The sequence below is a fragment of the Barbatula barbatula genome (genome assembly GCF_947034865.1).
Source record: "Barbatula barbatula genome assembly, chromosome: 1".
NCBI lineage: Eukaryota > Metazoa > Chordata > Actinopteri > Cypriniformes > Nemacheilidae > Barbatula > Barbatula barbatula.
In genome coordinates, this window is record NC_136766.1 from 16,164,960 (window position 1) to 16,177,554 (window position 12,595).

The following is a 12,595-nucleotide window of genomic DNA, read 5'->3' on the forward strand; positions in this document are numbered from 1 at the left end:
GCATTCGCACTTTTTCTCTCACTCCCAACTGGGTACTTGGCTGCAAATGTAGTATGCCTTCCCTGGATTCCCTGGATGCCTTCCTTTTTGTTATTTGACAACTTCTCATTACAAAGCAAACATGCAGGCAATCCTTCCACATTGGCAATGAAAGCAAATGATTCTCCTCAACTATCTTTCTCTTTTTCCCCTTGGGATCCATGGTCCATGACACACCCGCCGGTTTGTTTGTTTGTTTGTTTGTCTGTCAGCCACCGGTCTCACATCACGCGTGCCGCCGCCGCCGATCTGACAGAAACGCGTGTCGCAGTATATGACGTAAATCTTTGTTGACAGAAATGTTGAAATTAAATATTATACACATTTTTACAACGTTGAAAAACTTTAAGAATGTTTGTCATGTTTTTCCTCCTACAGAAATTATATTTAAATTTTCATATTTTTGAAAAAGCACCAGGGAGCCACTAGGGCGGCGCTTAATAGCCGCATGGGGCTCTAGAGCTGCGGGTTGCCGACCCCTGGACTAAGATATGACGTCTACCTGTAAGTGTTAAAGTATTCAGCAGCTACTTTAAATAGTCTGCACAGATAGAGAAAGAAAGATGGTACAGAAAGTGATAAAAGTTTCTCTTGGAGTTTATGGCACAAGAAATTCAGTGTTTTTGAGGTCGTATATTAAATATTCCACTGTGTGAATGAATCATCATGAAGTAGTTAGCCCTCCTAAATTATGAGATGTTTGGAGGTTTGGGAATGCTGTTCTGTCCTCAGAATTTCACAATATTTTATCTCATATTTAAACACTTTCCAGACAGGCACTAAATATAATTCTAAATCATCCATACACAGTGGTTGCGGTTTGTTTTCGTGCAACTGTGTATGCAGTTCAGTGTGAAAATGAAAAAAGATGTCTAATTTTAATCGTGTTGGTGAGTTCAAACTAAGGGAATTCTCAAAATGTCTTGATCTCTGTCTTGAATTATCGTGAACGAGGCTCTGGTGGAATATAACTCACAATAAAGTTTGCTCACTCTGGGGCTGTTGTCATAGCAATGCTCACAAAGGTTGTATGAGACGCTTCCAAAGGTGTGTGCAAGTTAATGCAATCACAGATGGACGAAGATGGGATCACGGATGAATGAAAATATGTGTGACGTCTTCCATCCATCTTAAGAACAATGTGCTGTGGTCTGTGATTCATATAATATGTGAAATGGATTCTTAAAAAAAGAACGAAAGATAAATAAACCTCCATAGATTGAGAACTGGCCACACAATTAAAAAAAACTGTATCTGCAAGACCTTTTGCGTGCAGGTGTTTGTTTTTCACCATCTTGTGGAGAAGACTACATCATAAGAGAATGTTAAATCTAACCACAGCAGACACTCTTCTTTTTATTTATTTATTTACACTCAGTCACATTTTGCTATAAGCGAAGGCTGTTCTGATGTAATACAACATACAGTATTGCTGGTAATACTACCAAAAGTTTCTCCTGTTTTCCTTTATCTGTAACCTCAACATAACCTCATCCTCCTTACTAATTTAAATCTTGCCAGTGTTTTTAAGCCTGACACAAGGACTAGATCTGCTTCAAACTGACCCTAACAGCGCCTCAAACTATAAGCCCAAGAGGTTAACCTTATCCTTCAACCTAGCATGAAATGTGTACACTTACTGTGGGTTTAAATGGTGTATGTTACACATACAGTGAAAGGGTTTGTTTAGGGTTCTGTGGCACATTACAGGCCTCTCTGTGCTGTTTTGAGAGAGGAAGGGCTTGTTTGAATTATATCCACTGTCTGTGTTCAGTCATTCTTCCTGTAGGAGAGCTGAAATCTTTTCATCCCCTTAGGATATTTTTAACACCAATTCAAATTATTTTTTCTTCCATATCTCATTTTTAATTCCATCCGTCCTGTTCCTCCCTCCCTGTTTGTACTTGTAATCCCACTTTTGCATTCTCGTGCTATGGTTGACTTCAGTGTGTTGTTATGCAACGTAAGGGAGAGTTTGTGGAATGTGATATAAACTTGCTCACTTCTTGTTTGTCTTCTGTTTTGATTGTTACAGAACAAGAACAAGTTCACAATCAAGTTACAGGAGTGCAGTGTATTTTCACTAGAAGACTCATAGCAGAAAATAACAAACTATTGTAGGCATGCTGCAATTTCTAAATTCTACATGTTAAAAAGAGATAATGCAAATTGAAAATGCACAGTAGGTTTTAAAGTCATTGGAGTTGCCTCTCCGGCTCCTTGTCATCTGTAACACACAGTTTGAAAATAGATTGCGACTTACATTTACAGTAGATGTTCCAGTCAAGACCACCTTGACACATCATTGACCATCTAAAGGCATTCATTTAGTGTTGGCAAAACGGCTCCCCATAGGATTAACAGAACAGATCCACAAAATTACATAAATAGAAATACTACAACACCACACGTCCATTTTTACGACTTTCTACACTTGGACTTGTCAAATATCCTGTCCAATCAAATTCTCTTCAAGATCTGAAGCATCCCGCCCTGTGCAACTACTAACACTTCTCCAAAATTTCAAATCAAAATTATGTTTCCTTTTGCATTTATCTGCAGAAAATGATCCCAGTCTTCATTCTCTTAATGGCCAATGATGGCTGAGAGATTAAATGAGGTTTGACACCTGGTCATCGTAAGACATCATACAGAAATGAAAGCGATATCACCCAAAAATAACAATTCTGTCATCATTTACTCACCCTCTTGTCATTTCAAACCTCTATGACTTTGATGATATTTTGAAGAATGTTTTAAACTGGCCTCCATTGGTTTTGTGGCCATACAGTAGAATTGAGTGGGGGCCAGTGCTGTTCAGTTCAGTTTGGGTAAACGTTCCCTTAAGTATGAAAACAAAAATGTAAAGGTTTGTTCACCCCAATTGTTTTTTGTAGCTGAAACTTTTTGGGTTGGCAAATTATAGCACTGCAGAAGAGCCCCATAGTATTTCCTATCTCTCTATCCTTTGCAGTACATGTGCCCTCTTTTCATTGCTATATTGGGTAATATAAGCGTGTGTGGGTCGTGCCTGGACTGCGTGCTCTGAGGACTGATGTTGAACTTTTTCCTCATTTAAGTGTGATGGCCTAGACAATGTTCTCCCCAAAGTCCTGTTGGCCACTCTTCTGGATGCATGTTTGCTTTAGAAGGCACTTAGCTGGCTGTTGCTCTGTCGTTGCAGTCAGACATACCACAGCACGACCCAACCCAATCTGTCTAATCATCACAGTTTATTTCTCTAGTATGTCTGTCACTGTTTGGCTGTTCTTAGATTTGCTTCTCTGCCTAACAATCAGCAATAACATGGTCAGAGGTCTAACTCCTAGAGACCTTCACTGGTCGAGTGGGGAATATCTGGTATGTCTGAGTGTGCTTGCTTTTTGTGTGAGACATTGTCTAGCCTCTAACTGTTGTAGCCCAACTAGGCCAAACTACTTAACAGTTTAGTTAAAAATTACTGAACCGTAATAATTTTCATGGAGCACAAGAGGATAAAAATAACAAAAAATACTAAAAGTTGTTCATGTGACAAAATCGAGACAAAGCCTTTAAATTTGCTATTTTTAACTGGGAAACAGTTTAATTAGTATTATTCAATTCTTTATACATATCACGTTAAATGTATGTTTTTTCATATTATCTTTTTTAATTGCAAGATAAAAATTGCAAGAGTTCAGCTGGTGACATTGTAATTTCTTCTGTAAATTTGGTATAAAACATAGAATGCTTCAATCAGGTAAATATCTAATCAGGTATGTCCACAATGTAGGAAACTATTGAATTTGATTTTGTATTACTTTAAATTCTACATGCTTCCTTATATTTTAATATGTCTCAGATGTGAATACAAATTGAGAGGAAACGGAAAATTCGGTTAAAGTTGACTTTCTCTCAATTTGTATTCACATCTGAAACATATATTTTACATATTAAAATAAAAGGAAGGATGTAGAATTTAAAGTAATACAAAATCAAATTCAATAGTTTCTTACATTGTGGATATACCTGACTAACTAAAAGCAATGAGATAAAGCATAGTATATTGTGAAATATTAAGAGAGAGTTATTCAGCTGATCTGGGACAATGCACTCATTCAATGATTGCTCAAGTGCAATCTATGAAACTTCAATAGATCAGCTTTCACTGATTTCCTACAGAAAAACAAAGATCACTGTAATCACACTGCTACTCCTGTGGTTAAATGAGTTTGTATCTTAGTTGTGTCTCATTCTATATTTCTGCATCTTTTTCTCTCTCTCCTTCCCACGTTTCCTGTTCTGTTCACAACCTTGATCACATTTTCTGGTTTCCCCTTTTATGACCCTGTTTTTTTCCTTTTAGTCTGGTCTCTATAGTCCTGACTCAGCATTCAAAGTTACATTTAATAATAAATACAATTTCTCTAAAGCTACATTTAATAATGTGATCTCTCCACAGACTCTAATAATGTGCAAATTCGGTCAGTTCAGATTACCCAATCAGCACTCACAACAGGCCTACTGGGGGCGTGGGGGTGCAAGATGAGGTCGTCCAGTTGGATTAAAGATTTCTAAAAGTAAATTGAGGATGATGGTGTGACAAGGGGTAGGGGAGGTTGAGGGGACTGAGGGGGTATTAGAGGCCAAGGGTATCCGATTTTTTTATTCTAACTGTTGGCTGTGCATATTGTTGGTGATGAAAGAGCAAACACAGCCAGCATCCTCTTAATCAAATATGCTGAATCATTTAGTGTTTCATTTATACAGTATGTCAGGGCCTAAAGTTCGGTGCAGGACTGTGAGGCTTTTGGAAGCCCATACTGTATGTGACCCTGCCAGTGAAAACCAGGCGAAAGTCTTAAACTATAATTTTAAGATAATGAGCACCAATGTTTGATTTCAATCATTAATTTAGCAATGATACGATCTTTAACCTGACCTTAATATCTAGGTTCTATTCTAGTATAGAAAGGGATTATGTAGTCTGTTAGTCATTGTTTGAACATTCCCCAAAGAATTACACACCAAACTCCACTTGGAGAGAGATACATCGTGCTGGTGACTTAACAAAAAATTTAAATGACATCAATCTAAAATTAGCTTACATCTTGTTGACCTGTAATTTTCAACTTCTTAAATACCCATTGTTTCAGGTTTTGACCAAGAATAAATACTCAAAATATTAAGGCCCAATGGCTCATGAATGTTTATTTGAACTCCAAATTATAGTATTTAGGAATTTTTTTGGTTCAGAATTTGTTATATTTGGCTCTAAATACAATATTAAAGGATGCAGTTCACTTTCAAAATACATTTTCATGATAATAATAATGTTCATGTATTTGTCGAAAAGAAATTAAGGTTTTTGATGAAAACATTCCAGGATCTATCTCCATATAGTGAACTTCAATGGACTCCAAATGGTTAAAGGTCAAAATTACAGTTTCAGTGGAGCTTCAAAGGGCTTTTAACGATACCAGACGATGAATAATGGTCTCATCTAGTGAAACGATCGGTCATTTTTAAAATAAAATAAAATGTATATGCTTTATAAACAGAAATGCTTGCCTTGCTCTGTTCTGCGATGCACGTTCATGACTTCGCAAAATATGTTAAAACGTTAAAAGGTCATGCTTGATGTAGGCGGAAGTACTGAAACAGTGTTTACAAGTTGAACGCGAAAGTTTTCAACGTAATTATACATACATAATTTCAAGCCCTTTGAAGCTGCACTGAAACTGTTATTTTTGACCTTTAACCGTTTGGAGACCATTGAAGTCCACTATATGGAGAAATATTCTTGAATGTTTTCATCAAAAACCTTAATTTCTTTTCGACTAAACAAAAACATAAAAATGGGGGTGAGTTTATTATCATGAAAATTTATTTTGAACTACTCCTCTAAGTACAGCAGTCATGATTGCTTAATTATGTAAGTAAAGATAGGGTTTACATTAGTTGTCTGCATATAGCTTTGGGTTGATGGGTTGGTTCACATACATTACTGGCCTATGGTTTAATTACATGTTTAAAAAAACAAGAATTGTTGTGAGTTACAACTAGGGCTGGGACGATAACGATATCATATTGAATCGCAATCAAATCTATGTTGATAACCATGATAAGCTATTGACATTTTAACTCGATATGTATTCATTTGACAGCCAATCAGACACCAGAAATAAACATGGCACAGGCAGCATGCAGTTTTTTACATGCGCGTCAAAGTACAAAGTCCATTTTATACTGAACTTGACAAAGAAAACGTGACACAAGGAGTAAATCATGAGAGGAAGCAGCAATGACAAAAGTAGAGATAACCTTGAGCTGTAATCGTGTGGTTTGCAAAGTGTCTTATTTTCCTTTCCTTTGCAATCGTGGGTCAGCTGTGGCCTAATGGTTAGAGCGTTGGACTTGTGATCAGAAGGATGCCGGTTCAAATCTCAGTGCCAGCAGGTCATGACTGAAGGGCCCTTGAGCAAGACCCCTTACCCCTGATTGCTCTGCAGTAATGTGCCACTGTATAAAACTACTTGTAAGTCGCTTTGGATAAATGAATAAATGTTTTTATATCCGCTTACATGAACCGGTGCATATGAAACAAACCAGCGCTTGCCTGTACCTGTATTAGAGAAATGATGAAGTGAGTTGGTTGCACATTAAAAGATCATGCAAGCATGTTACATACACGGTTCAAAGTAATGGAATACAGTTTATGTGAGATGTCTGTAACGTTCACTGAATGTATTGAATCCCACCAATCGAGCAAGACATTGCAGTGCTATGTATGTGCGCAGGTGCTGCAGCTCTTATCTTCAAAGAGACATGAGCCAATAGTGTTACAGAGCCTTTTCATTGGTTGAATGTAGTGAATGAATACGCCCTTACTAAACGAGTCAATATAATATATTTTGTGTTTGCGACAGTGTATGTCCAATTAGGTCATATCATTGACTTGGTTTAATTTTATTTGAACTGTTTTCAATGTTTACATTTGTTAGGCTGTTTTGTTAATAATTTTTTTTAATATAGTTAATGAACCCGCTAAGTTTTTCAAGTTTTTCTCAAAGCTGGCAGTATTAACAAATTATACTGTATATCGAAATAAACATTGTTATAGATCAATATAGAAATAAGTTATCGAGTTTACATTTTTGCATTATCGCCCAGCCCTAGTTACAACTATGTTGCAAAATCCAATAAGAGAGAAAAACAGATGAAGCCTTCGTCGTGCCTTCGCGGCAACTGAAGTGTGCTTTCCTGCGCTGCTAACACAAGGATGGGGATCGAGGGACCAATTAGATTGATGAAGATAAAATTAGAGTGACTAAGATGTAATCATTTGCGTTCTGCTCAGTTATCATAGTGTCATTGATACAAACACAGCAAACACAGATAAACAGAGTCTGCTTAATATTAAGCACAAATAAGTTGTAGATGTGCAGTCAGCATGTTAAAAAAATCATTCCATGATAAAACTGAACTCAATATAATGAACTTTTGCATTAGTAATCTGAACAGCCATTGTTCAGACAGATGCCTAGAACTTATTTTTTCATACTCGGTTTAAGCAAACTAGTAAAAATAATGAAATCAGTGGATGTTTGAGTAGTGATATATGTAACAGATCTAAATGTAGGTTTTCTTTTAACGCAGTGCATGTTAATTCAATGCCAGACATTCTAAATATTAAAGTGGAGCTCAATATTGTTCACCGGTTGAACAGTGTGTGTCAATAGTGTGTTCAATATATTTATGTGTGCAGTATGTGCAGGATTAAATTGAGCAGAGCTTGTTCATTCACAGTTTGTGTGCTCAGTGTGTGTTTGTTCAGCTTAATTATTCTCAGAAACGTCAGAGCACAAGAGTTTCTTATCTCACCTGAGCAGACTAGTTGACTTAAGTGTATTTGTGTTTGGAGACTGTCTCTGTGTATTTATGTGAACTTTAAGCTAAGATAGACAAAGATGAAACGCACACACTTCACTGAACGAATATGGCCAGCAGTCAGCCAATGCAGCAGGAAAATGAGTCTGCAACACTGATCTGAAGTTTTGCTGAGATAAGATATATTAAAACTGTGATTCATTACTGTACAGAATCATCACTTGATCTTGATCTCAAGAGTTTTCTGTAGCTCAGTGGATAAAGTATGGCGCTAGCAACGCCAAGATCATGGGTTTGATCCCAGGGGTTGCACATATTCAGAAACAAATGTAAAGTATACTGCAATGTAATACGCTTTGGATAAAAGCATCTGCTAAATGCCTAAATGTAAATATAGCTGCAAGCAGCAATTACGGGGTCAAGTCCTATAAAGACACAAAGGGAAATACATGTGGACATTTCTGAAGATTAGTTTCTGCAAAGCAGATTTGTAAGAGCATAAAGAGCACAATATATTAGCTAATAACTCCCCAAACGTGTGTAAGGAGAATACGTCGTTCCAGTGATGATGCATACCAAGTTTCATGTCAATACACAAAAGTGTCACAAAGATACAGCCACAGGACCCTTTGGTGTGTTCACCTTGATTTCGTTAAGGCCCTATGTAAGAACCATTCGGTCAATCAAAAAGCTTTTATTTACTTTTATTTAGGGGTGTCCGTAGAAACTATATACTAAATTCAGTGTAAATCAGACAGCTTTTGTAGGAGGAGTTCGAAAAAAAGTATGTTTTTTATATAATTCAATATGACAGACAGTATGAATGGAATATAACAACTTTGATATCAATGAACTCGACTTGAGCCAACAAATGTACTTATGTGAATAGAATAACATGTAACAAGTAGATTAATACATTTCGTTATATCTCTTTACCAACTTTACAGGTCCTCTCAGAACATGTCCTTGATGAACCATACCAAGCGCCATTGTGTTTCTAAAAAACTGCATTATGCGACAATATTCCAAATGGTTGACGCCCAAAATGGCAGACTGAGGATATATTTTTGACATGTCAGATTATCACATTTTGAGTTTTAAAACACAGGGAAAGTTAGTTAGAACACAATTAAATTGCTTATATCTTTTGACCATGAGGTGGCATTCATTTCTATGTCCCAATGATGGTCATCCAGCGCAGTGTGGCAAGGTAAGAGACACTACGGACACAAGACGGCAGATGTAAACAACCCCGGAGGGGAATTTTATTAGGACAGTGTAGAAAAAAACCACAATCCAATGGTGACACCCCAGGGTGCTTGTGATTAGGAAGCTGCCAGTCCGTGCTCGTGCCAATAGTGCAGTTTTTCCGTCCTCGGGTTACTCACTGGACTCTGAGGGAAGAGAAGAGTGTTAGTTCTTTGGAGAACAAGCCTCCCTCAGTAGTGTGTGTGTGCAGTTTATATGCCCGGTAGTTAATTGGCATCAGGTGTGGTTGATCAGCATTAGCTGCCGGGCCATTTCCCAGGTGATGCTGATCCTGAATCTGTACCCTCCGCCACAGCAGTCACTTGTTTTCCTGACTGATTTCTGCACGCAGTTCAAAGAAACGTTAGTAGGGTACAGATGGTTGAGCCCCACCAATCCATAATATTGTATATTTGGGGGTTTTGCCACACAACGCTTCCTGGTGTAATATACAATGAAAAGGGACTCAGGACACACAAGCTCCGCCGCCTTTACCATACACTTCTTGACAAATTCTCCAGCTGAAAACATCTTTGATGCTGCTGCAATCAAATAGCTGGCCTTTTCAGCTTCATCAGTCCCTGTTCTTTTTGTAAACATTGATTGCTTTTTTTTTCAAAGCTAATGCTAAATTATTAACTTTTTCTGTTCAGAGCATATAACGGCCACCTATGTCTTAAGATGACGTCTGTTGTGTGTGCACGTGGCTCCTGCGTTAGCACGCAGGCAGTTTAAGTTGGTCGTTGAGGTGTGATGGTCGCTCTACCACTGATAATGTGTGTACTTGTTCCTTTTTCTTTGTGACGGAAATGGAGGGACGCCTTATGGGGCCGTATGTTTGACACCCCTGTTCTAGACCATTGTAATCAACAGATGGCAAGTATGCAACGCTGTGATATCACGTGCCTCCGGATTCTTCATACAAACAGTTATAGTAATGGTTAAGCAATGCTGCATCTCTAATGATCTGATTATGTAATTGAATAATTACAGTGATGCTTAAGGTTTATAGTGAAGAAAATATACATGTGTTATGTTTCTGAACTACAAAACTAAGTTAAACTTTTGCAAAAGGTATAACACGAACTCTGAAAAACATGTCCTAAAAACTAACAAACTGCTTATACACACATCTGTGCAATATTACAACAACAATATATGCGACTGATCAAAATGAACAGCAGATTTAGATTACATTGAAATGTGGCAAACATTTCTCACAAAGATACTAAAGCGTTTGTTTGTAAATATTTATTCTGTTCAGAAAAACATTGTAAATGAAGACATCACACTATGTTTTTCAAAGCTTTTCAGGAAACATTTTCTTTAGAAAAACAGAAGATAGACAAACTGAGATTATAATGGATTTTAGGAAGAACACTCAACTAACCTGTTGGAAAAACCAATGAATTTGTCATCAAAAAATGTTTTATTTAGTCTATATGAGGTCTATATGAAAAAAATAGTCTATATGAGGATGAGTACTAAAGGCACAGGCCTATAGTACTTCTAGGGCAAATCTGAAGAGGGGCATCAAAAAGACCAAGCACTGCTACAAGCTGAAGCTAGAGGAGCATTTTTCCAATTTTACCCCTGACGCATGTGGCAGGGCATCCAGGCCATCAGTGACTACAAACCCAACCACTCCACCCCCATAGCCACAGATGCCGTCTTCCTGAACGAGCTTAATGACTTTTATGCTCGCTTTGAGAGAGACAATAAGGAAACAGCTACCAAGCTCACACCCTCTGCTGACCACCCAATCATCACACTTAACTCCACTGATGTTCACACTGCACGAAGCCGGACCAACACGCGCAAGGCTGCTGACCCAGATGGCATCCCTGGTCGTGTACTCAGGGCATGTGCGGAGCAGCTTGCTGGGGTCTTCACGGACATCTTCAACCTGTCCCTCGCCCAAGCAGTGGTTCCAGCATGTTTTAAATCCACCTCCATTGTGCCCATTCCAAAACATTCTAACCCGACATGCCTTAACGACTACCGCCCTGTAGCACTCACACCCATTGTTATGAAGTGCTTTGAGCGGTCTCTCTACCACCCACACTGGACCCATACCAATTTTCCTATCGCAAAAATAGGAGCACAGATGATGTAGTGTCCATGGTGCTGCACTCCGTGCTCACACATCTGGACAATAAGGACACTTATGCATGCATGTTGTTTGTAGACTTCAGCTCTGCTTTCAATACCGTCATCCCATCCAAGCTAATCGTCAAACTTGGAAACCTAGGCATTAATAACCCTACCTGCAACTGGATTATGGACTTCATGACGAACTATAGACCGATTTCAAATCTCCAATATCTGTCTAAAATACTAGAAAAAGTAGTGTGCACTCAGTTGTGCTCTTTCTTACAAAATAACAACATGCACGAAAAATTTCAGTCAGGCTTTAGACCGCATCATAGCACTGAAACTTCGCTTGTTAAAATTACAAACGACCTGCTTATAGCATCAGATAAAGGTAGCATCTCACTCCTGGTCCTGCTTGACCTGAGTGCTGCGTTCGATCACATAACCCCAATCTTATCAACCCTTCACTGGATACCCATTAAGTATCGTATTGACTTTAAAGTTCTTTTAATCACTTATAAAGCCTTAAAGGGTTTAGCCCCTACCTACCTAACAGAGCTTCTATCACACTACAACCCATCACGCTCTCTAAGATCTCAAAACGCAGGACTTTTGATAATACCTAGAATAACTAAATCCAACAAAGGGGGTCGAGCTTTCTCATACGTAGCACCTAAACTCTGGAATAGCCTTCCTGATACTATTCGAGGATCAGACACACTTGCCCAATTTAAATCTAGATTAAAAACGCATCTTTTCAGCCAAGCATTCACTTAATGCAAAATATGCTAAATAAACCACCAGGAGATGTTGACATTAGATATTATTTACTAGAATAATTGGATTTATTATATAAAACACCATGTAGTGTGTTTTACCCTTTCTTGGGTTTTTCGTTTTTCCCCTGTAAAGCTGCTTTGGAACAATGCAAATTGTGAAAAGCGCTATATAAATAAAATTGAATTGAATTGAACAGGCCTCAGCTTGTTAGGTTAGGCCACATCTGCTCCGCGTACTGAGCCCCTTTCTCTACTCCCTTTTCACACTCGACTGCAGGCCTGTAAATGGATCTAACTCCTTCATCAAGTTTGCAGACGATACAACAGTGATTGGTCTCATCAGCAACAACGATGAGATTGCATACAGGGAGGAGGTCCGGCACCTGGCCACATGGTGCACAGACAACAACCTGCTCCTTAACACCTCCAAGACAAAGGAGATCATCGTTGACTTCAGGAAGGCGAAAGGAGGCACACACGACCCCATCCACATTAATGGGATGGCTGTTGAACGTGTTTCCAGTTTTAAGTTCCTGGGGACTCATATTTCCGAGGACCTGTCCTGG